The sequence below is a fragment of the Pteropus vampyrus genome, unplaced genomic scaffold (genome assembly GCF_000151845.1).
Source record: "Pteropus vampyrus isolate Shadow unplaced genomic scaffold, Pvam_2.0 Scaffold31, whole genome shotgun sequence".
NCBI lineage: Eukaryota > Metazoa > Chordata > Mammalia > Chiroptera > Pteropodidae > Pteropus > Pteropus vampyrus.
Window position 1 is genome coordinate 10,344,191 of NW_011888812.1, and position 21,298 is coordinate 10,365,488.

Genomic DNA, 21,298 nt, shown 5'->3' on the forward strand with positions numbered 1-21,298 from the left:
TAGTTTTCTCTTTATTGTGGTAAAATATACACAACATAAAATTTACCATTCTAACCACTTTTTAAATTGAGAAATCTTTTTTGATGGCAGCATATAAATAACATAAAATTTACCATTTTAACCATTTTTAAATGTATAGTTCAGTGGCATTAACAATATTCACATTGTTATGCAACTACTACCACCATCCATTTCCCTTTTTTCTTCCCAAACTGAAACATTTTACTCGTTAAAAAATAACTCCCTATTCTCCCCTTTCCATCTCCTAATAACCAATGTTTTACTTTCTGACTCTGTATATTTGACTATTATAAGTACTTCATATAAATGAAATCATAACAATATTTGTCATTTTGTGTCTGACTTATTTCACTAAGCATGATGTTTTCACAATTTATCTATGTTGTAGAATTTCATTCCTTTCTATGGCTGAATAATATTCCTTTGTGTGTGTATATCATATTTTGTTTATCCATTCATCTGTCAATAAACACTTGGGTTGTTTCTACCTTTTTGGCTATTGTGAATACCACTGCTATGAACATGAATATACGAGTATCTGTTTGACTGCCTGTCTTTGATTCTTAGGTATACACTTAGGAGTGGAATTTCTGGATTATATGATGATTCTATGTTTAATTTTTTAAGAAATTGCCATATTTTCCACAATGCTTGCACTGTTTTCCATTCTCACTAATTCATAAGAGTTCCACTTTCTCTGGATCCTCACCAACACTTGCTATTTCCTGTTGTGATAATAGGCATCCAGATGGATATGAAATGGTATCTCATTGTGGTTTTGATTTGCATTTCCCTAATGACTAATGATGTTGAACATCTTTTTATGTGCTTGTTGGCCATTCGTGTATCTTCTTTGGAATGTCTATTTAAGTCCTTTGCCCATTTTTGGATTACATTGTTTGTTGTTGTTGTTGTTTGAGTTCTTTATATATTATGGATATGAATCCCTTATTAGATATATGATTTGCATATATTTCTCTCATTCTGTAGGTTATCATCTTGTTCTTTGATAGTATCTTTTGATGCACAAAAGGTCTTAATTTTCATGAAGTTCAATTTATCTATTTTTTCTTTTCTTCTTTGTGCTTTGGGTGTCATATCTATGAAATCATTGCCAAATCTAACATCACGAAGACATTAGAGTGTTTTCATCTGAGTTTTATAGTTTTAGCTCCAAAGTTTAGGTCTTTGATCTACTTTGAGTTAATTTTTGTATAAGGTGTAAGGTAAGGGTCCAACTTCTTTCTTTTGCATGTGAATATCCAGTTTTCCCAGAACCACTTGTTGTAAAGACTTATTGGACAGTCCTTTCCCCAATGAATAGTACCTTTGGCACTCGTTTTGAAAATCAGTTGAGCATACATGTGAGCATTTATTCCTGGGCTCTCTATTCTATTCCAGCAGTCCATATGTCTATCTTTATGCCAGTACCATACTGTTTAGTTACTGTGGCTTTGTATTAAATTTCAAAGTGGAGAAGTTTGAGTCCTCCAACTTTATTCTTTTTCAATATTGTCCTAGCTATTTGAGACCCCTTGCAATTCCTTATGAATTTGAGGATTAGCCATTCTAATTCTGTGAAAAAGTATGCGAGAATTTTGGTAGAGATTGTGTTGGATCTGTAGATTGCTTTGGGTAGTATTGACATCTTCCCAATGTGAAGTCTTCCTAACCACACACATCGGATGTCTTTCCATTTATTTAGGTCTTCTTTCATTCAGCAATATTTTGTTGTTTTCAGTGTACGTCTTCCACCTCCTTGGTTAATAAATGTATCTTTTTATTCTCTTTATGCTATTGTAAACGAGACTGTTTTTCTTCATTTCTTTTTCACATTTTTCATTGCTAGTTTATAGAAATGTAATTGATTTTTGTACATTGATTTTGTATCTTGCATCTTTACAGAATTCATTCATTAGCTGTAACAGTTTGTATGTGTATGTGTGTGTAATCTTTAGGGGTTTTTACATAGAAGATCATGTTGTTTTTAAATAAAGATAGTTTTACCTTTTTCTTTCTAATTTGGATGCCTTTTATTTATTTTTCTTGCCTAATTGCTCTAGTTAGAACTTCTTGTACTATGTTGTATAGAAGTGGCAAAAGTAGGCATCCTTGTCTTGTTCCTGATGGAGAGGAAAAGCTTTTTAGCATTTGGCTTTAAGATAAAAGTGTGTCAAGAAAATTGTGATTCACACAGATAAGAAGCTGCAAATGCCTATAAATTTGTTTTTAGCATCTTGACATACAGTCACTTTTTTAAGTTACATTGATTCAAATATTCAAAAAAGGAACGATAGTAAATTTTTATATTAAAACTGAGTTACTAATGTACCTGACAATTGCTCACATTCCTAATTGTTGAATAGTCACTTTGGAGAAATCAATGAATGATTTTCTCAGCTAGTTTAAAAACCTTATCATTTGAAGAAAAATAAATGTATCTTATAACATCATATATGAGTTGTTCTATTGTTCTGACAATTGCCTTATGTCAGAAAATTTTAATAAAAGAATAAGTTCTAGTATCACTACTGACATCTCTGCAAGTAACTCAGAAAATACTGCAGTTTAAAAGCGTCATCCTTATATAGATGTCAAACTATAATATACACCTAGAAATTATATAATTGTATTAACCAATGTTAACCCAATAAAGTTAATTAAAAAAATAAAAAATAAAAATAAATAAAAATAAAGGGAGCTCCTGCAAGCATTCACTACAACTAAAACAGACACTAAGAGACAATTTAACAAAAACAAAAAACTTTTTATCTACCAAAGGGGAAAAGCTTTGTCTCTGCAGTATTAAATTACAGAAGAAAAAATGTTTGAGGGTAGGAGGTATGACCTAAAATATGTATGCCTAGCCAAGCTGAATGTGACCCAACCCCGAAGACATACTGTGCAAATACATGTGGATTTAATTTTTTTTAAAAATTAAAAAATTAAAAAAATATTAAAAGCATCATCCTAATAAAATCTATAGTCTGTATCAACTTGTATAAAATTATCCAATAGTGTTTTGAAATATGCTTGCATAATTTTAACTGCTAGTGCTTATCTACATATCAGATGACATTTTAAGCCCTTGTCTTTTACGTGATCCACTACACTATAAATATTTCCTGCCATCGCTTTTCCAGTCCCAGTACAAAAACAACTACATTTTTACCATTTTATTTGTTAGTATCTTAACATTTAAAGACTTCTGTTTTATAATTATCAACCATTTTATAAAATAATAACTCTATTTTATTTGGTTCCATAACCACATCATATAGAAACAAGTAAAAAGAAAGTTTGATAACATTTGTACTCTCACCCAGTAGAATTTAAAGACTTTATTTATATATATTTGTGGAGCAGGAGAAACTACACAGTGGGTTAACCTGAGAGCACAGGTTGATAGTATCAATATATTATCATTTACTGTGTAACGTTTTGGTGTGCATTTTCTTATAAATTTTAAGTAAAGGGATGTTTTTAATAAGAAAAATATTAAAATTAAACATTTATAGAGCCTTATAAATGTCTCTGAAAAATTCTAGGCTTCTGGTTTGAAAGCTGCTGATGTTCTTCAACCCTTAACCCTTTGTATAGATACTATAAAACTGAGGCCCTAGGTCTCCCAACTAGCCGATAAATTCATGTCTTCTGACTCTCAGTCAGGTGCTCTTGCTGTTAGCACCAAGTGCTATTGGCCTGTTACTAGATAAACATAAATATGTTTTATGTCATTTAATATCTAAGATCAGTTTATAATTTCCTAGTCTAAAATGTAATCAAAGTAGTTAACACAGAAGAATGTGTTGCACTCGTCTATAATTTTACATCTTCTTTCATTGTTTTACACTTGGAAGAAAGGTAGCTGTAAGTTCTTTAATTTTTTTCAAGTTCTTTAATTTTAAGTTCCATTTTACGTGTCTTTAAGAGAAAATAAAGTTACTTCTTTTATTTAAAATTTTAAAATCATGATTCTTATTACCGAGGGGAGTATACCACTTCCTTTATTGCATATGTCATGTTTTGAAGGACATAATAAGAGAGTTTGAAAGTTCTTTGAAAATACAACCAAGATTTTTTTTAAAGTTAGGCTAAGTGAGACTTTACCATGAGATGTTATTAAACCTATTTTCTAAAGTAGATTTACCAGAAAACAGAATGTTATCTCTTAGGCTTCAGAAATCTCTTGCTGTCATGATTCTCTTGGAAACAAAAGTAAATGACAAAATTAAAGTTTACACACTATGAATCACAATAAAGCCACCTTAAGTTAAAGATGTCAATTTAATAAACCATTCCCAAATTTGGTTGTTTTGGTGGGTTTTAAGCTGGAAGTATATAAAAGCAAGTATAAGTAGTGTTGAAAATTTAATCTTTTCCAGTTTTATTTTGCTTGGCACAACCTACCCGTCATTCCTACTGCCACCACCTGACCCTAATTTAGACCTCAAATTAAACGTATCAGAGAGGTAGTCAAAAAGACAGATTCCTTGATCCCTTCTCCAATCTACTGAATGAGAGTCAGCATGGAATGGAAGGGACCTGGAAATTTATTTTTTAACAAACATTTCAGGTGATTCTTATTATCGTTCATATGTGGGAAACATTGAATAACTTAACTTTTTTTCTTTGCTCCTCCTTGCTTTGCTTCAGTGGCTTTCAACTCTGGTTCACTTAGGGAACTTAAAAAAAATACTAATGCCAGGCCAATTAGACTGTTTAATCAGACCAATTTAATCAGAATCTTTCAGTTTAGGGCCTCCTCAATTTTTTTGAAATGTTTTAAGTAAAACGTTTTTTATTGCAGTATAGCATATGTAGAGAAATGTGCAAAATAATAAACGTACAGCTCAATGGATTCCTGCAAAATAAATATTCTCATTTAATGTCTATCCAGATAAAGACAGAGAACATCACCAGCACTCCAGATGCCTCCTCTCCCAGGCGCCCTTCCAGTCATTAATCCCCTCTTCGATAACCACTAGTCTAACTTTTATCACCATAAACTAGATGTTCCTGATTTTGAACTTCACAGAGCCCGAACCATAGAGCATGTACTCTTTGGGATCTGGCTTTTGCTCACATTATATTTCTGGTTTGTTGTTGGGTTTAGCTACAGTTTGTTCTTCTTCATTGTTGTACAGAATCCCATTTTATGTGAAACCACAGTTTATTTATTCATTTTTCAGTAGGTGGCATTTGGGTTGTTTTCAGTTTGGGGCTAGTAAAAACATTGTTGCTATAAACATACTTTTATATGTCTCTTGGTGTATAGATTTCTCTTAGGTGTGTGCTTACGAGTAGAATTGCTGGGAATGTACGTGTTCAGCTTTAGCACATATTCCCAGATTTCCATAGTGATTGTATCATTTTCCACATTTAACCGCAGTTTATGAGAGTTCCTGTTGCTCTGCAACTTTTTGTGGGGCCCATGCATTTTAAAAGCTCTGCAGGTGATTCTGATACACACTGAAGCTTGAGAACTACTGTGGGACCTTTTCTAAATATAATTCTGTAAAGCACAGGCCTGGGCTTGTCACCCCTGGTTCTGTTTTGCCTACTAATGAAATATGGATTCCATTACCTTGCATTTTAGGCCACTCATGATCTAACCCAGCTTTTCCAACCCCTGCTCCCCTACTCAGCCTACATTCTCGCCGCAAAGACCCTCACTTACCCCCAAACACTCCTTAAGCTTTTCCCCTCGCACACCTTCCTTTATGTTTTTCTATCTGTGTAGAATGTTTTCACATTCCTGCGCATCGGGTCCCCATCCCTTGGATCGCGGACCAGTGCCTGTCCAGTGGCCCGTTTAAGAACCAGGCCGCACAGCGGGAGGTGAGCGGCGGGAGGGCAAGCTAAGCTTCATCTGTATTGGCAGCCGCTCCCCAGCACTAGCATCACCGCCTCAGCTCCACCTCAGATCACCAGGCATTAGATTCTCGTAGGAGCACCGGTCCCTGGTGCCAAAAAGGTTGGGGACTGCTACAGACCCAGCTCAAGTGCTACATCTTCTAAAAGTCCATGTGATTCCCACTTTCTCCTCTCCTTGCCCTCACTTACCTCAATTCAAAAGTTATCTCTCATGCTACTTATTTATCATACTTTATATTGTTATTAGCAAATATAATTTCTTTCATAAGATATATTGCATGGAGTTAAGAATCAATCGATTTCTATGACTTTCTTACCTCCTCATCTAGATTGTAAATTTGTACTATCAAGTTCCATGGAAAGCATTAAAAAGACAGACTTTAAAGTTAATGGCCCTAGGTTCAGGTGGCCTTTTTATTGGATATAGCTATGTGGTCACGGTCAGGTTACTTTTTCCAGGCCTTTTCTCATCGGGAATATAGATTGTATACCACTTCAATGATATTAAAACTAAATGAAATAACGGACTAAAGCATTTAGTAATTTTGGCACATTATAGCAGCTCCATCAATGCCAGTTGCTTTTGTTATTGTTATAAGTGTCATTGTTAGCTCCCTTGAGGGCTGAGACAGCATGTTTTATCTCTCAATCTTCATTTGGTGCCTTGATTTGTTGTAGGTGCTCAGTAAATGCTGGGTGAATAAGTTAATAAATGTCTGCTGGATGATTGGATGGGCCACGTTTATCCATAGTCCATTTCCAATAATTCAGCCTGTCTTAGAAGGAGCAGTTGAAATTTCAATTTAACCATCAGATATAGACAGAAAGTAGGGCTTCTACTAGAAACTTTAAAATCTGTATTTAAAAAAAAACCAAATCCCCAGTTTAACCATACAACAGCTGCTCTCCTTCTGCTGCCAGGAAATAGGGAAAACCCTCCAAGAGCTATTTGCTGTTTGTTTGTTCATCTTCTAATAAACATGCCGTGACTTGGGAGAGCATACACTTCCCCTGCAGGCAAGCGTGGGTTTAGGAAGTTGCATGTAGCAGCAATAGGAAGAAATCCCCCACTCTGTGGGAGAGGTTCCCATAGGGACTCAGCTAAGCCCATTTGCAGTTTTGCTGAGTTATTTACTAAGATGAAGGGACTGGGTGTGGCAGATCTGAGATTCCTCCTGGGAAGTCACTTCAAGAATCTCCTTAATTTCCTCGCCCTTCATCTTTGTTCTCTGGCTTTGGTGCAAGGGTGCAGTCAGTCGCACCCAGTTGGCTGCTGTTCCCAGCACTGAATTCTTTGAGGCTGGCTGTTGCAGCCAAGGATTCCCTACCCTGTTCTTTTCTTCTTGCCCTGATTTAAAAAACAGTTCTGGAAATTCTCATCTGGCATGGAGATTGATGAGAAGGAGCGTTGTGGTTTGCAAGCTGTTTTTCTAGATACATGGGCCCAAAAAGGACCTTTTGAGCTTTAAATGATCATTTCTCAAAAACCCTATATTGATGGATTTTACATGAACAAATTTTACAAAGTAGGCTCTGCCATCACCACTATCATTTTTAAGTATTTTAATGCTAAGAGGCTGTGCAGATGAGATAGAACTGATACCAGAGAGCATTTACCACCACCTATGTCACGTGTCACGTGCAGGAAGAATGTAAGAATGTATTAGCTGATCAAAACTTCACAAAAGATGTGTAACAAAATATGCAAAGATTAATGGGTAGTCCACAAAAATGTTTACTAGATGACCAATCTTTTTAAAAATATGAACAAATGAATTTAACCATGTTATAATCACAGTGGGTCTGATGACAAAAGAATTGGTAGTCTGAAACATATATAATTCCAGTGTTCAAAACCTTATTTGTCATGCTAATTGACCAGTGATGCCTTGGAAGCACATATCTACTTTTAAAATAAAATTAAATTCAGGAAGAAATGGTGAATAAGGAAGCGATAAAATTCTAGGCAGACAGTTAAAATCTACATTTATTGTCTTAAGTTGCAGAACAGCATGATGCTATAATACCATATGTATAAATTATACATTTTTATGTCTGTATAGGTTTATATGCATACAAATATGTTTGGAAAGAGGCTGACCAAAATGTTATAAGTGGTTTTCTCTCAGTGCTGGGATTTTACGTTTTTTCCCACACTTTTCTATGTTGTTCAAGTTTTTAAATAATGACCATGTAACATATTTATAATCACAATAAGAATAAAGCTGTTTTTATTTTTAAAATGTTTTTTGTTTGAATGTCTGCTGTGTGCATAAAGCAGCACTAGCAGTTATGAGGTATGGAGAAAAGGGCTGTGGCCTGGCCACAATCTAGTTGGGGAGACAGCTAACTACAGGTGAGATAGGGTAGAGTTTAATCAGGTGTCAGGATATATCGTTCAAAGAAGTGCTTCAGGCCACCAGGACGAGGAGAAGTCACGTGGAAGCTTTCACTGAAGAGAGGAAACTCAGGTTGAACCTTGAAAGATGTGCAGAATTTGACTGGGAGGAAGAGGGCATTTTAAGCAACTTGAACATTGGAGTGATAACAACAATAATGGTGTTTGAACAGACAGCGAGGAAACCAGCTTATATAGAGTAATAAGCAAATATGATTTGTGGTAGAGAAATTTGTTTTATTGCCAAGTATATTTTGTAAGATATCTTTAATATATTGTAAACTATATTTAAATGTACTTGAGCATTTAAAAAAACAAATCCTAGAAAACTAAATGTAATTTTTCTGTATCACTCTATAGTGATATAAAAACTGCTTTGAACATTTTATTGTTTTAGTATATTGAGGAAGGAAGACTTCAGTATATGTGCTCTGTAATCCTGTGATCTGTATCCATACGATTGTTCTCAGTTCAGCCAGTGGCTTTTTGTATAGTCTTTTAATTTGTAATTAACATGTTCCTGCACCTTTCTTCTTCTATTAAAAAATCAAAAAGTGGAGCATGAAGGAAGGGATCCAAATCAATAACAAAAAAGAAGTGTATCTAAAGAAGACGCTGTGCTCACTTTGACATTAAGATTAAGACATTAAGATTGAGACTTTTCAAACAATGGAGTCTGAATTCACTTTCAGTACTTACTTGGTTAACATGCCTACATTAAATTTGTAGTACATACCCTAAATACTGTAGCTATAGCTATGTCAACTATACTTACCATGCAAACAAGTCTTTCTGAGAATCATATATTTGAAATTTTAAATACAACATGTCAACCATTAAGCATTTTATTAAGTGCTTTCAATGTTCAAAGCACTGTGCTAGGTGATGAAAGGTGTCCAGAGAACTCATTTATTCATCTATTCATTCAGCAATATTTGTTGAGTGTGTCTTCTGTGTATTATTCTAGATGCCAGAACTAAAAGGATAGGGAGAATATAGCTCCATTTTTAAGGAGCTTATAGTCTAGTTGGAGAGAAAATGGACATGTAAATAAACAGTTACAGATCACTAGTAGAAAGTATCAGGTCAAATATACATGTTTGTTTGCTCTCTTAATAGAACACACTAAAACTATAATAAAGGGGGGAGAAAAATAAAAAGCCAAAAGGACAAAGAGAAGAAAAGAGGTGTTAGCTAATGATAGGTGTCAACCACATTTTAGAAGGACAGCAGATGTATAAGTAGGAACTGCTTTAGCAGAGAAAGCTGATGACTATTTATAAAAGAGCCAGGTGTCTGTTTTTCCACAGAGGTCTAGAAGGGTTCAAGAACTGGAAATGTCAGGTACTCTGAAATAAAGTGTGAAAGGAGAGCTCAGAACAGGAGGATTTTTTAAAAGTCTTTATAAGGAGCAAAGAGATCCCCAGATCCTCTCCCCACATCAAGCATCAAAGTTACTGCCCTTCTTCACCAGTAGAAGATTAGAGAAACTAAACTGGAAGAACTCTTGACTCAAGAATGCTAGGCTTCCCAAGGAAAACAAAAGGTTGTATAAAAAATAAAATGTAATCAAAATACACCTTGTGGGTAGGCTGTGAATAATATTTACCTAGTCATAAAAATGTAAATACTGAATATTTTAAGCTAAAATTGATATTGTATCTATATTGGAAAGATGGGGGGATAGGAAGTGTATGTGGGTGATAAAAAAGATAATTTGTCATCTTCAACTAAGAATTTAGAGATAATGTTTAAAATTCAAAAATCAAGAAATAGCAGCATAAGCATATGAGTAAAAAATGCAAAGTGCAAAACAGAAGACTCAGTGAGTTTGTTAAGTGAGGTTGGTTAAAACAGTCACTGATATAGTTTGGTTTAGAGTCAAATGAGTTTGAAAAGCCAATGAACCTCTCCAACAAACTTGTCCAGGAGGGATTCAAGACTGACATAGAGACTGGAAGTGGAAATATAGTCAGTAGTTAAATCATGTGAATAGATGAGATCACTGAGGAATGAAAGTATAGTGAGAGAGAAGGATAAGGGCAGAACTTTGGGGAATGCTTATATTTAAAGATAAGAGAAAGAATAAGAATCAGGGAAGAAACAATCAGAATGTAGGAAGAGAAATAGCATAATATGACATTACAAAGCCAATGGAGAGTTTCAAGAAAGGGATGGGCAACAGTATGAGTTGTCACAGGTAGAGAACTAAGAAAAGGTGTTTTGAATATATGGTTATTGGGAGATTATCAGTTGCAAGTTTTAGTTGAATGATGGAAACAACACTACTGAGTGAATTAATGAATGAGTGGTCAGATAGAGGAAATAATGAAAATAGCACACTCTTCTAAGAAATTTGGCTTTGAAAAACAAAGGGAGAAAAAAGTAGCTTTAGTGAGTAGTCTTTGAAAGATTTTTTTAGAGTAAGGGACCATTTAAATATTTGTGGAGAGATAGCAAGGAGTTAATGGACAAGGCAAGATTAAAGATACAAGTGTAAGATGGATAATTGATAGAGCAAGGTCCCAGAGAAACTGAGACAACATGGATTCAAGAGCACAGATGGAGAGATTAATCCTAGTAAGAGAAGGGAAAGATTTCTTTCTCTGAGAGAGGGAAGAAAAAAGTGAGGATAAGTGAAGATATAGAGAAATACTAAGCTATAGAGGAAAGAAATTGAAGGATTAAAAGATCAGATGGCTTTGAACTTCTCAATAAAATGGGTTATCTGCTTAGAGTTGGGGGTTGGGGCAAAGGGTTAGTTTGGAAATTTGATAATGGAAAATGTCTGGGGCAGCTGCTATGAGGAATGAAATACAACGTTAAAAGGAGATGACTAAAAGGATTACCCAGTAGCCATGAACAGCCAGTTGAGGTTAGATAGTACGAATTTGTAACAAAGCCAGTCAGTATGGTTTCTGGACTTCCTTCAAGAACACCATACTCCAAAAGTTGTATTAGTCATCATCTCTTGCCTAGGGAGGTGTATCTTTGGAGTGTCTTGGGAGATATCTCAGGATTCAAAAAGTTTAGAAAAATCCTTGCGTAAGGAGAAGTAATGTTCAGGAGAACCAAAGATCAGGTTTGCTTGTGGAGTACTTCCATCCATGGATCATTCAGAAGTCTTGTGGGGAGAATCATGGGCAACAAAAAAAGAAACATGAAAGAGACTGAAGACAAGCAAAGCAGTTTGGTATCAAAAAGATCTATAGCTGCATAGATATCTAGACATAAATCTGAGGGTGGGAGCATGTTAGAGAACATCTGGATTCATAGTGGGATTACACTGTAGACTACCTAGCCAGATAGAAAAAATAGTTAAAGCATTCTTGGTGCAGATCACACAACTGGCTTGAGCTGCGAAAGCATGGTGATAGGGATTTCGAATGTCAGGACATAAGCACCAAGTCACATTCAGCCAAAAAGCAGTATACCTGATTAATTCTTTTTTTTTCCTGTTTGTATTTTTCTGATCATTAAACACTTACTTATTGTAGAAATGTAATAGTACAGAAAACTATAATGAAGCAGGAAAACAATTATCCATAAACCCACTACCGATAGCCCTTACCAGTAATATACTTGCTAATTATTTGTACGATTTCTGTTTTGTCTTGTTTTTGGCTTAAAAAACAGAAATTTGTTTTTTTCACAGTCTGGAAGCTAGAAGTCCAAATCAAGGTGTCAGCAGATTTGGTTTCTCCTGAGGCCTCTCATCTCGTTCTAATATTTTTTATACATTGTTGTTTTTACATAGTAGAGATTATGTTGAATATATATTTATATAATCTGTTTTTTTTAACATGGAAGCTTTTTCTCATGTATATTTTTCATATGTCACATATACATTCATATATATCTGAAATTCTTTCTAAATTTTAAATCTTTGATTTACCTTCATGTTATGTTCACCTTTCAGAGGAAATATGAGATAGGAATTCTAGATATAATTATGGAAACAATTGCATTATTTACTGTTTCTTACCATTATTTACATTTTTCTAAAGATGCCAGTCAATATTATTAGGCAGAAGAAAGAAATGAGAGGCATCAAAATTTTAAAGATGAGGGAAAAATTACATTATTTTTAGATGATATGATTACCTATCTGAAAAGCCCAAGATAAATTGAAATCTATTATAAACATGAAAATTCAGCAAGATGGTTGGTCAAAATATACTAAAACCAATAATTTACTTTAAAAAATAATAGTCTTTATATATACAGACAAGAAAAAAAAACTCCCTTTTTATAATAGCAAAAGAAGATAAAATACCTAGGAAAAAATCCAACAAGAATTTGTAAGAACTATATGAAGAAAGCTTTAAAACACTACTGAAGGACCTGAAATAAGACTTAGGCATATGGAAAGGCATACTTTGTTCTTAGAAAAGAAGACTTTAACGTCATAAAGCTGTCAGTGCTCCCTAATTTAATCCATAATTAGCTTGATCTCAGTAAAAAATACCAACAGGAATTTAATTTTGTTCGTTTGCTTAGTTTGTTGAGACAGAAAAATTAAATCGACTAGAATAACCGGCATATTTTGAGGAAAAAAGAAAAAAAATAATGGGGTACTAGGTCTGCTAGATGCTAGAATCTATTATGAGGCTATAGTAATTGTACCAATAATAGCTAACAGAAAACACTATGTGCCAGGCACTGTTCTAAGCACTTTAGATATAGTAGTTCATTTAATCTTTACAACAGCCCACTGAGATTAACTTGCTCAAACTCACAGAGCCAATAAGTGGCAGAGGTTGAATTTAAGCTCAGGTGCTCTATCTCTAGCATACAAGCTCTTCATCACCATGCTATATAAAAATTCATTATTGACTCATGCATAGATAGGTAAAAATCAATAGACCAGAATGGGAAGCCCAGAAATTGACCCAAATATCAAAATGGAATTAATCTATCTTGGGGGAGGAAGGGCATTTTAAATCAGTGAGCACAACTGGTAGCCATCTTAAAAAAAAAAAAAAAACAAAGTTGGATTCCTTCCTTACACCTTACATCAAAATAAATTCCAGATGGCTCAGAACTTTCAATGTAAAAATGAAACCATAAACATACTCAAAGAAACCACAGGAAAATGTTTTTATAATCTCACAGAGAGAAAAGGCTTCCTAATTATGACTGACAAAAAGCCTGGAAGCCATAAAAGAAAAGATTGATATATTTCATTAGATTAAAAAAAAGAAAAATCTGCTTGACAAAAATATCCTATAAATAAAGACAAAAGATTAACAACACACAGGGAGGAGAAATATTTGCAACTTAAAATCTATCAAAGATGAAGGGCTAATTTCCTTAGATACCAAGTTCCTAAAAATCAGTAATAAAAATACCAAAAACTCAGTAGAAAATTGAGTGAAAGAAATGAAGAGTTTCATCACTTCCTCCCTCCCCTAAAAAACCCTCCAATACTCATTAGCCGTAACTCCCTTTCTCCCCCACCTACCCACCCTTAGCCCTAGGCAACCACTTAATCTTTCTGTCTCTGTGTATTTGCCTATTCTGAACATTTCATATAGATGGAATCATACACTATAGGGGCTTCTGTGTCTGGTTTCTTTCACTTAGAATAATGGTTTCAAGGTTCATACATGTTGTAACCTATATCATATTCATATCTTATTCCTTTTCTATGGTTGAATAATATTCCATGTATGGATATACCACATTTTGTTTATTTAATCATCCATTGATAGACATTTGAGTTGTTTCTACTTTTTGGCTCTTATGAATATGCTGCTATGAACATATGTTTGTAAGAGCTTTTTCAATCACTTATCATGCATATAATTGCTTAAATAATTTATCTGTTTTGCTTACCTTGTATTCCTAGCATCTAGCCAAGTGCCTGGTTCAAAGTATATATAAATGATTATTTACTGAATTGTATTTAATTAAAGGGAAAATAAGAAACTAGGAAGACTGAAAATTGTGGCAAAATTCTGAAGATAATATAAAAGTCTTCCTTTTAAAAATATTTCATTGGAGCAAAAAGAACAATTAAGCCTAGGTGGATGGTATAATATTAATGAATGAAAGAAGGAAAACAGAGCATTACATTCTATTTTGATTTAGTCTTCTGAGTCAAAGAGGATGCTCTTTGGACTGGAAAAGATAAAATAAATACTGGTTCCAAGGAACGAAATCAAACATAGCTGAGATTGTAAGAGAACACCTAACTGCTTTTAGCTCACGTTCCTGGACCTAATTTACATTCCAGGGTACTGAGGTCTAGTAGTAGATGAGCTGGCTGAACCTCTCCTGGCGGTCTTTGAGAAAGTATGCATTTTGTGGGGAGGGAATAGGGATGAAGGGGGGTAGTTTCAGAAGGTCATTTTAGCAGACCAAAGGCTGATGACCTTGACATTCATCTTGGGTGGTAATCTTCATCTGTTTATTAAAAAGAATAAATTATGTAAATATTCAGAAAAGGAAGTTGTGATCACGCTAAGGCTGTCAGAGTTTATTGAAGAAGTGGGATAAGGGGAGAAGAGAACACAAGGAAGGAAGAGAAAGAGAGAAAAAGGAAAAGAAAAGGAGCCCAGGCTTGGTGGGTAAAGAAGGCCTGATTTCAACTCTAGTTCTTTCACGACATTGGGCAAGTTATTTAATCTCTATAAGCCAACTTTCCTTATTTGTAAAATAGAAATAATAAAAGAACCTACTTCATAGGGTAGTCCTGAGGGTTAAATCAAATAATGCATCTAAAGCGCTTATTTATTTATCGAAATCAAGGATAGTTGTGAAAGGAACAATAGTGATTAATGATGGTAATGGCAATAATACTGAAGGAAGGGAAAGAGAAATAGTCAATGCAAACTAATTTCCTTTTCTAAGGGGTTACTAGACTGGTGAATTGAGAGAGAGCTATATGTAGTATAGCTACATTTATTATTTTGTTTAGTTTAATTGGATTTCAACGAGACCTTGACAACATCTCTGTGATATCCTTGTGAACAAGCAGAAGGAATATAGGCTAGATGATGTATAACTGACTGAACAATCATTCCAAAATGTGCTAATTAATGAGTTCCTGTCAGGCTAAAGGGAAGTCTCCGGAAGAATAATTCTGGACTATATTCTTATCCAGTCAAAGTTGAGGAAGACAGCTAATAAACTGGCTGAAAGAAACAGGACCTGAAAAGAGATAGCATAATATAGTGCAAAGCATTTGGGCTTGGTGTCATGGATCTATCACTACTAGCTGTGTGGTCTTGAGTAAATTACTTAGCCACCTGAGCCTTTGTTTCCTCATTTGCATGGAAATAATACCAGTTATTCTATGGCAGTGGTGAGAACAAAAAAGACAATATATGTGTATTAGTTACCCCCATCCTTGGAGGTCTAAAACAAGAAACATTCATTATTTCACAGTTTCTGAGGGTCAGGAATCCAAGAGCAGTTTACTTGTGTGGTTCTGCCTCATAGGTTGAAGTCAAGATTTGGGTTGCAGCTGCAGTCATCTGCAAGCCTGAATAGGACTGAAAGATCTGTGTCTAAGCCCACTTATGTCACTGTTGGCAGAAGGCCTCAGTTCTTCACCACATGTTTCTCATGATATGGTGTGGCTTCCCCAGAAAAAGTCCAAGAGAGAGAGAGAGAAAGAGAGAAAGAGAAGCCATGCTGCCTTTTATGACCTAGTCTCTAAAGTCACATACTATCACTTTCATTATTCTATTCATTAGACGTGAATCACTAAGTTTAGAGCATGCCCAAGGAGAAGGGGATTCAGATCCGTCTCTTGAAGGAAGGGGAGTATTATAGAATTCTGTGGACAGATCTTAAAACCACTGCAATATAAAAAGTACTATGTACAGTGTTTAGCACACAGTAGGTACTCCGTAAATAGCAGTTGTTGTTATGCTGCTATTAATATATACCTAATACATATGGTCCTTACCACAAAGCCATTGTGGGTAGGACAGGAAAAACTCATGTTTTTTCAAATTTCTGCAAAATACAGAGAAAGAAGCATCATATATCACTATATTCATTACATCTGTTTTGTAAACTAAAACAAATGGACTCCTTTTGTTCTGCATATATTGCATCAAGAGCAGTACTAGTTTCAGAAACACTTAATAGGCGTACTTAAAATGTGTAGTCAGCCTGTAAATACCAGTGACGTGGATAATTTCAATGACAGTTAATCCAAAAATTGATTTTTCTTGTTTTTTTTAAGTTTTATATTTAAATACGTGGATATTGCTCATCTGAGAATTCATCAAATTTTAACTGTGTGATATACTAGCTTGTCTTTCTGAGTGTCCTGCTCTTCTTTCCATTTAAAAATGGGCCACGGCTAGGACTAACAGGCCCCGGTCTACAGCAAAGATAAGACTTGCTAGTTCACACACCTTCCCTGAGGGCAAGGAGTAATGGAGGAGAGGGGGGTAAATCAACAAACAAAAAGTATTATATCAAAGGGCTCAATTAAACTAGAGAATTGGTGTTGACATTAAAAATTTAGAAGCAAGAATTAATATAGCTAAGTCTCTGGGTAATCTAGATTTCTTCTATTTATGTATACATTTGTATACATACAGGTACATACTGTTCATATACCAATTTGAAAATAAGTAAAGATGGTACTGAGGAGCCAGTATTACTGAGTTTATGTGTCTTTGTAGGCAAGGCGGGAAGTCTCCTGAGAGTTTCACAGAGAGCCTCCTCACTTAACAAATACATAACTCTCAAGTATTGATGGTCAGGTCAGCAGCAGAAAATAAAAAATAATGAAGAGGGTCTAAAGTGTTGCTAGCCTTAGCCACATACTGACAATTGTGATAAATGTTATCAGAAGAGTCACTAGTCAAAGGACTCAAAAACATACAATGGAGAAAAGAAAGCCCCTTCAGTAACTGGTGCTGGGAAAATTGGAAAGCCACATACAAAAGAATGAAACTAGACTGCTATCTGTCACTATACACCAAAATTAAATCGAAATGGATCAAAGACCTAAATATAAGACCTGAAACAATAAATTGCATAGAAGAAAACATAGGTACCAAACTCATAGACCTTAGTGTAAGAGAAGATTTTGTGAATTTGACCTGAAAGGCAAGGGAAGTAAAGGCAAAAATAAATGAATGGGACTGTATCAAACTAAAAACCTTCTGCACAGCAAAAGAAACCATCAGCAAAACAAAGAGGCAACCAAGTGAATGGGAGAAGATATTTGCAAACAATGCCTCTGATAAGGGCCTAGTATCCAAAATATATAAAGAACTCATACAAATCAACAACAGAAAACCAGTCCAATTAAAAAATGGGCACAGGACCTGAACAGACACTTCTCTCAAAAAGACATACAATCAACAGATGTATGAAAAGATGCTCAACTTCACTAGCTATTATGGAAATGCAAATCAAAACCACAATGAGATACCACTTCACACCTGTTGGAATGGCTATTATCAACAAGACAAGTTACAACAAGTATTGGAAAGCTCGTGGGTGGAAAAGGAGCCCTCATACACTGCTGGTGGGAATATAAATTGGTATAGCCACTATGGGAAACAGTATGTAGTTTCCTCAAAAAATAGAATTACCATAAAACTCATCAATCCCTTTTCTGGGTATCTACCCAAAAAATTTGAAAACATTTATCCATAAAGGTATATGCACCCCAGTGTTCATTGCACCATTATTCACAGTGGCCAAGACATGGAAACAACCAAAGTGCCCTTTGATAGATGATTGGATAAAGATGGGGTACATATATACAATGGACTATTTACTCAGCTATAAGAAAAGATGAAACACTGCCATTTGCAACAACATAGGTAGATTTTGAGAATATCATACTAAGCGAAGTCAATCAGAAAAAGTTGGGAACCATATGATTTCACTCATATGTGGGACATAAAACTGAAAGCAACAAACAAGACAAAAACTCACAGACACAGACAACACTTTAGTGATTACCAGAGGGAAAGCGAGGAGCAGGGAGGTAGAAAAGGGTTAAGGGCGTCAAATATATGGTGACGGAAGGAGATTTGACTTTGGGCGGTGAACATACAATATAGTATACAGATGATGTATTATAGAATTGTAAAATTGAAACCTATATAATTTTATTAAACAATGTCACCTCAATAAATTTTAAAAAGGAAAGAATGAAGCCACTAGAGAGCCTAACGGTGAAGAGAAAATCCATATACAAAACAAACAAACAAGAGAAAACCCATACTAAAAGCAAGGAAACAATATATTAAAGTCATTTACCATGTAGGGGACAAATTAATGGCTTTATTAATCTTTTTCTTTGAGGATATCTTTCTATTTTGGTCTAAGACAATAAGCAATATTTATAATGTTGAACCAGAATTAATAAGCAAAAGGTAACATGTTCACTATCATCTTTTTAGTAAGCCAAAGAAGTTTGTGATGCAGTTTAGAGGTAGTTCTTTCAAATATGCTTAAAATTTTTTTAAAAAATTGGACACTTGAATAAGCTTTATTTATTGACTTATATAGAATGCACATAGAAGAAGGGGGTCTCTAGAGACCTCTGGAAAGATCATGTACTGATCCAGCATCATGAGGGCTGCACAGCCTATTCTGTGAATAATAAAATAATTTTAGTAAGAGCTATAATTTAATAAATACTTACCATGTGTCAGGAACTATGTTAAATCTTTACATGCATTATAGCAGGGGTCTCCAACCCCTGGGCCACAGACCAGCACTGGTCCATGGCCTGTTAGGAACCAGACCACACAGCAGGAGGTAAGCGGTAAGCGGTGGGGGAGCAAACAAAGCTTCATCTGTATCTGCAGACGCTCCGCAGCACCAGCATCACCGCCTCAGCTCCACCTCAGATCATCAGGCATTAGATTCTTGTAGGAGCACCAGTCTCTGGTGCCAAAAAGGTAGGGGACCGCTGCTGTACTATTTTGTTTTTCATGACATGTTTTTCTTGTGATTTTCCCGACCCTCCCTGCACTTACATGTAAACTCCACAGGGGCAGGGATTTTAGTCCCTTTTGTTTATTGCTACATCCTCAGAACTGAGAATGGTACCTGGCACATAGTAAGCCTTAGTAATAAATAGATGAGTAAATGAATAAGGAGTACAATATAATGACTGTCATAAAAGGTGATTTAGAGAATGCCAAAGGGGCTGAGAATCTAATGGTGTACGTGTTCCAGGCTTGAGCAACAAGCTCATTTTAAGTATCAAATGGGAAAATGTAAATAAAAATTGATTTCAAAAAACACCCAGATGAAAAAATTGGTCAAGAAAAAGAGGCACGATAACGTGCACCTTAACAGTAAAACTATAAGAGAATGAAACTGAGTTTTGCACAAGGCGATGTGACTATCGAGAACTGAATTAGCCCTAGATTAACAGAAAAGGACAGAGGCCATAAGGAAAAGGTGATTGTTTTGCTCTGTTTATACATTCTTTCACTGAGCAAGTATGTATTGAGTGCCTACTATACGCTAGGCACTACTTTATAGATTCTTGAAGGTCATCTCATTAAATTAACCATGCAATAATAATAGAGAGTCACGGTTTCATTTTGGAATAAAGGAAGGTAATGATCACAGAAATAAAACTATTGTATTATTGGGAGATATTTTTATTTTGATTGACTTCAAAACTGTTCCTTTAAAAAAATTGCTCCTTTTCCGCCCGTCATTCTAATTAGAGAAATAAATTTCTGAGGGGAAATGGCTTACCCATGGCATGACCAAGACAAAGTACAGTCATCATTGCAGCTTTTTCCTGAAAGAACTTTCCCATGAATGTGTTTAGTTCAGCCTAAAGAGCCTTTTGTGACATTTAAAAATTGCTGAGGGGAAAAAAAAGAGAGACTGAGCTGGGTCAGTTTTTTAAAGGACGTAAGGGGTGAGTTTGTTTCAGTTGCCAATATTAGACGAGATTTCATCTATAAACTTTGTTCTCTTGTCCAACTCCAGTTTCCACAGGTTTCCGTTTTCTTTTGCTCTCCAGTCAAAAGGAAAAATACTTGATTATTAGAAATACTGGAGCAATAAATTTTTTGAGGGACTTGAAACACCTTTTTTCTCTCCCTTCAAAGCTTTAAATGATACTTGCTTCATTGAAGCTTACAGATCATTAAAAGCAGTCCTGCCAGGGTGATGTAATACATGTTTTAACTTCCAAGAGAAAAAAAAAAAAAAAAAACTGTACTAAACTAATCTTTGAGTCATACAGAATTTTCTCTTTTCTGATTTTAGTGTTTTGGGGCATTCCAGCACATTTTCACCACCCGCCATATACAAAAAATGAGCCAAAAATGAATCTGGTGTCACATCTAGCAACTATGAGTTCCTAGTCCTTTTCAAATATGTTACTTTCATTTTATTGCAGAGCATCTCCCAAGGACTAGTGTTCTAGAAAAAGAGAAATAACGCAGTAGAAGAACAGTAGTTATATAGACATTGAGAATACTATTGCAAACCTAAATTTTTTACATCTTCGTGGCTTCAATTTAGAGTGACTGTCGATTGACAAAGGCCATTCCATCTCCAGTTTGACACTCGGTTAAGCTAAAAACACGTAACAACTAAGAATACCCTACTTCCTGGTAATTTCAGAGAGAGAAACATAAGAGGGCCAGACTAATTAAAAAAAAAAAAAAAAAGTAACATTTGTTGAATGCCTACAATGAGGTAGGCATGGTAAAAAGCACTTTTTAAAGTTCTAATTCATATAGTATCACAGTTAATCCTCATCACAATCTGCACAGTATTATTATCTCTATATAGACAGAAAACTGAGACTTACAACTAATTTGTTCAGGGCTATACAATAAGTAGTGGAAATTCTAAACTGATTCTGTTCGGCTTCACAGTTGTACCTTTTCCACTACCTCTTTCTTCCTATGCCTCTGACCAGTCTTCCTCTATGTCTTTCACAAGTTACTCTTGCTCTGTCCACGTTTTAAATGTTGCTATTTCCCAGGGTTCCATACTTGGCTCATGACTTTTCTCACTACACAGTTATTGAGC

General features: G+C 35.0%; 1 protein-coding gene across 2 annotated transcripts in view; it reads left to right on the plus strand.

Annotated features, from left to right (window-relative positions):
* The window catches only part of CUNH11orf49 (chromosome unknown C11orf49 homolog), a 139,985-nt gene that overhangs the window by 64,780 nt on the left and 53,907 nt on the right, over positions 1–21,298 (plus strand). The gene's annotated exons all lie outside the window — the stretch shown is intronic.